This window comes from Asparagus officinalis, chromosome 7 (assembly GCF_001876935.1).
Source record: "Asparagus officinalis chromosome 7, Aspof.V1, whole genome shotgun sequence".
Taxonomy (NCBI): domain Eukaryota; kingdom Viridiplantae; phylum Streptophyta; class Magnoliopsida; order Asparagales; family Asparagaceae; genus Asparagus; species Asparagus officinalis.
The window spans coordinates 79,855,893-79,861,758 of NC_033800.1; positions in this window are offsets into that span (position 1 = coordinate 79,855,893).

The window sequence follows — 5,866 nt, forward strand, 5'->3', positions numbered from 1 at the left end:
CAAGAATATAATAGACAAACCCAGAATAAAAATATCATATCATAAATGTGATAACATCCGAGACATAATATTCGGGTCAACATGCCCTTATACAAAACTAAACAAATGAATACTGAAGAGATACAAAAATACATCGATCAATGGAAAAAAGAAAGAACTACAAAAGCAAAGTGGAACCATCAAAGAATAGGCTTCGACTTCTTCTTCTGCTCCGTCTACAAGGCACTCCTGTTGAGAATCTTCTGACTCCTGCTGCACCTGTTCTTTCTCTAAGTCTGACGTACACCAGAGAAAATAGGTGTACGTCAGCATGTATGGCACACAGCAAGACCCCACAAAACAAATAGAACAACGAAAACCAAAACAGAAAATGATACGATAACAGAATTGACAAAAGCACATGCATCCGGAAATCCAACAAAATCAACATGCAAATTCACTACTAAAACATGATAATCATAAGAACCCATAAATCAAACGGGTAACAAGATCATGCAGCTAGCGATCAGAAATCATCCAAGTAACAGGATCATACACTAGATGGAATTAATACTTAAAAATCTACAATAAGAGACGTAGTACGTCGAGCGAAATAATCCAAACAAGGAAACCCTCATGTATATACCATATATCTCGAATTGTAAATAATTAAATATTAATCCCGATCTATGTATGAAAAGAAACACAACTAGCCTATATCTCATAAGAACTCATAATTAGCCAAGAAACGAGTCATGCAACTAGCCATCCTATATAGGTCACTGGTTCACATCTCACACAGAGTCAAAGTTCACATTATTGGATATCTGGTTAACAACCACATCTCACTAGTTCCTCAGACCCGCCCCAGTGCGAAACGTTTCACTGGTGCATGCTCGGAAATAATCAATAATCACAATATCACTGCTCCTCAGACCCACCCCAGTACAAAACGATTCACTAGCGCGAGCCTGAAAATAAACAATAAACACATCCGATCACTGCTCCTCAGACCCACCCCAGTGCGAAACGATTCACTAGTGCGAGCCTGGAAATAAACAACAATCACATATCACGACACCTCAGACCCACCCCGGTGACTACACAAACTTCACCGGCGCGATCCCGGAATACACAAATATCTCAACTCCTCAGACCCACCCCGGTGACTACACAAACTTCACCGGCACGAGCCTGGAATATACATCAACAATCACAACCGCTCACATAGACCAAGACTTCTCACCCCAATTCTCATAATTCCAGGTCAACTACACACGAGGTTCTAGATCCTAACTGTGTCATACAGGTCACTATAGTTATGAGCTCCTAACAATTCTCAATCACAACAATGAACAATCAATGCAACTAATCATGTGTAATAATATCATAGCATATCAAATAACAAAAAAAAATTAAGAATTATAAATCATAAACAACGTCTACATAATTTAGAAAATAATCTTTTTCTAAATTAATTCATTTTAAATTATTTCGCTTAACAATTAATCTAAACTAATCATTTTCCAAAATAAATTCTTTTAAATTATTATAATTATCTAAAAATGATTCTTTTGCCGAACTAAATTATAATTATCTAAAAATGATTCTTTTGCCGAACTAAATTCTTTTAATTCCTTATAATTATTCTGAAAATGCTATTTATCATATTACTATAATATATTTTAATATTCTTCATCAAACTATCCACGCAGGTAATTATATTACAAACTAATATATACAGACAACTCATAATAGATCTGAAAATGTAAAGAATGACAAGCTGAGTAACGGGATCCTGCATATACTTAATTTACAGTATAACAAAATTGTAATGACCAGTCAGAGTAGTGAGATCTTGCCTATGAGACCAAGGGGTCCGACGATGACAGGTTCGACGGTGAGGGCGGTGACGTTCGTCGGTTAGGGCTACCGGAGGTGGTCGTCAGCGCTGGAGGCGAGGCGGCGGTGGCTGGCTCGGTCGACGACGGGTTGAGCGGGCTTGAGGGCTTGTTGGTCGTGATGGCGTTGAGGTTCGGGCTGAGGATCGAGCGGTGGCGAGCCAAGGGAGAGCTCGGGCTGAAAGAGAGGGAGTGGCGGTGTACGGCAACAGCCTGGATGGTGTGGGTCGGCAGTTGGAGCAGAAGCGGTCGTGGCTTGAGGTGGCCTGAACGGGAGCTCGGCGGTTGATGAGGGCGAGCACGGCAGCGCAGGGGAGCGACAGGAGGCGGAGGTGGGTCTGGCGGGCGAAGGGCGTGGGTTCAGGAAGAGGGCGACGAGCTCCTTGAGCGGGGTCGACGACGCGTCGGGGGAGGACGAGAGGGAAGAGAGATGAAGATGTTGGTGGCGGAACGGTTTGGGGAAGAAAGAGAAAAAACGTTAAATTATATATATATATATATATATATATATATATATATATATATATATATATATATATATATATATATATATATATATATATATATATATATATATATAGGAAATTAGGGTTTAGGGTTAAGGTTTAAAACAAAAATAATTAGAATAAATAATTATGGGAATTTAAAAATTAAACTAATTATATAATAATTATCTACAAATAAAAACATACATGTTGTGCTAATACAAAAGTTGATACGAAATAGTCAAAATATACCCATATTGTACAATTAAACAAGAATAATTAATAAATAAAATATATTTACTTATATTTAAAATTAAATAATTATGGGATAAATATCTACAAATCAAAACGTACTAGTTGTGCTAATACGACAGCTGATACACGATAATTAAAATAATTCAACAATTTACACAAATAATATGTAATTAATAATTCAACATAATACACGAAATAATACGTAATAGTAACAATAATACAACGTATTATTTAAAATAGTATGTAATAGTATAGACAATACAACAGATTAATTCTATAAATTTTTACTGCACTAAACTAATTTTATAAGTATCAAAATTCTCGGTCATTACACACTATATGTCTTTTGATAGTGAGCTGTTGAATACCAAGGCGAGCAATACTGATTATAGGGAATTCTAGCACCTCCCGGCTGATTGGAAGAAGACGCAAGCACATGTGCACAGGGTATTTTTTGGAGTTGTGGTATGTTACATGTGCAAGTGCAATCAACATCAAATAGTTTAACGGTGTAGATACCATCACAATCCTGTACCTGCCATTCGTTGTCGTTGAATACAGTAATTTGACATGATCTTGCTGCCTCAATTCTTCTATGCAAAATGGCCTCATTTTTTGGTGTGTAACATGTTGTTCAGTCTATGCCATCACCACGCCTTTTGTTGAAGTATGCGTTTAGTATATAGAACGGACAACCAAAGATTGTATTGGCATAGCTCGTGCTCTTTTAAGAACGCCGTTAAATCTCTCAGAGCAATTAGTTGTCATCATGCAAAATCACACACCCTCATCCTTACATAATGCCCACCGACGCTCGAATTGAGGCTTTAAGTTATTTTCAATCCAATTTTGTGCGTCTAATAATAAAGACTTGATTTTCTCCCTATAATGTTCATACACTAATGTGTCAGTTGCACACCCATTACCACAAAATATTTTGCAACTTAATCTCACTGTGTTTTTTTTGAAATTATCTCTTATATGCCTCAAACAATATCGATGGTGATGTGGTGCACTAAAACCCTCATGTAACGCCCTTATAATTCCTTTCATCCTATCCGAGATAAAAGTAATTATTCTTAGCACACAGACACTTGGAATCCACTTGTATATAAGTTCAAAAAACCACTTCCAACTAGACGTATCCTCCACCTCCACGACTGCAAATGCTAGAGGAAATAACCTGCCATTTGCATCTACACCGGTCGCCACAAGAAGCACGCCTTTATACTTTCCATATAAATGTGTACCATCAATGCTCAAAAGCGGACGACAAAAAGTGAAGCCCTTATTAGCAGGATCAAATTCCCAAAACACTCGAGTGAACCTCTCCATACCCGGTGTAATCTCTTCGGATAATATTTCGTATTCAAGACCCAGATTATTTCGCTTGATAGCTTCAAGATACTGTGGAAATAATTCATATGATTTTTCCCAATCTTCAAAAATTTTAGACAACGCTTTCCTCCTTGCATCATATGTCTTATATTTAGATATCTTAATCCCTCGCATGTCATATACCCTCTGAAATATCTGACTTGCATTCAGATAGTGTTCAACTCTAACTTCAGGCATAATTAGCTTACATATATAAGAAGAAGATGCAGAATAATCATCGACATCCACCGACGGGTTGCAACATGTATGAAATCCGCAATATCTAGATATTACAAATTGCCCATTTTATGATTTTCTCACGGCGGCATTTAGCAACCAAGGACATTTTCTATTTCTCTCATCATGCTCATTTGCGTTCCCTACTTCAATGTTCTCGTTAAAGAAACATTTCACATTGTAGTTTGTTGCATTAGTTTTTACCGGCTTGAATTTGACCCGATTCTTGATGGACCATTCTCGGATTGCAAAGATCAGTGCCTCCTTGCTCTCGAATAGATCCCTATTTTTAAAAGTGAAGTACTTAGGTCATTGAAAATTTGGACCAACATTAACAAATCCAGCTTGAGAAGTACTTATCCAATCCTCATTATAAAACTCATCGGACAACGGATCTTCAGCTTCCATATAATCATTGTTAACATTAAATTACTCCATCCAACGGGTGTCATCATCGATTCCAGCTGCCACATGCATGCTATCAATTTGCACGCAATCTTCTTCAATATGATCTGAATCATTATTTGCTTCATCTTCTATAATTGTTCCGACTGGTGGGTAACCCGAAGCGCCGTTAAATATATTAAGTTGGCGTCCCACCGATAGAATGCCCACTTAAATGTTGTGGTTGAAAGCACAGATCTTTACTTGGAGATATCATAAAACCACTCGACTCATTGTCTAAGTCAAGCATCCGAGAAAACTCTCCTTGAGGTCGTGAAACTTGGGCAAATTCCTAAATCAGATACTTTTCAATAAACAACTCAATTGATACTTGCTTCTCGACTAATTGTTTCATGTCATTCAATTCCTCATCGTCGGTAATCTCCACGGCAATAGTTCACTAATTGTTTCATGTCATTCAATTCCTCATCGTCGGTAATCTCCACGGCAATAGTTCTACTCTCATTTATCGGACAGTTGAAAATTCCTCATCGTCGGTAATCTCCACGGCAATAGTTCTACTCTCATTTATCGGACAGTTGAAGAACACCGTAATTGCATAGTCTTCTTTCTTAATTTTAGCAACTCTGTGTATTTCCTTAGTCATTCTATCAAAATTACACGACTGAGATAGCATGAACATTTTCCTAGAACCTCCATCATACATAGACAAATTATTCACTCCGACGCCGAGACTCCCATTGAAGAAGCAAATAATGGGTATAGAGTTAGCCATCGAAACTAAAAATCAACAATCCATCGTATGTAAATAGTTTATTACAACTGAAAATTTTATTCATCATTATTCATCATATTATTCATCATATTTAAATAAATTTAATACACAAATCAATCCCAAATAATGGCTAAACCCTAATCATTATTTATCATATGTAAATAATGGATAAACCCTAACTATAAAATCACATTATTCATCATATTTCACAAGATAAAAACTAAAAATTTTCATATCTAAAATCATAAACCCTAATCAATCCAAATCATTCATCAAAACCCTAATCCTACCCAATTCCTATTCCTCATCAAAATTAACAACAAAATTTAAAAAAATTAAACCTTGATCTGAGCTTGGTGGCTGTGGTTGGCAGCAGCGGCGGTCACGAGCTTTGGATGGAGATGGCGACGGCTGTGGTCAAGCGTTTGGTCGAAGGCGGCGACGAGGCGAGC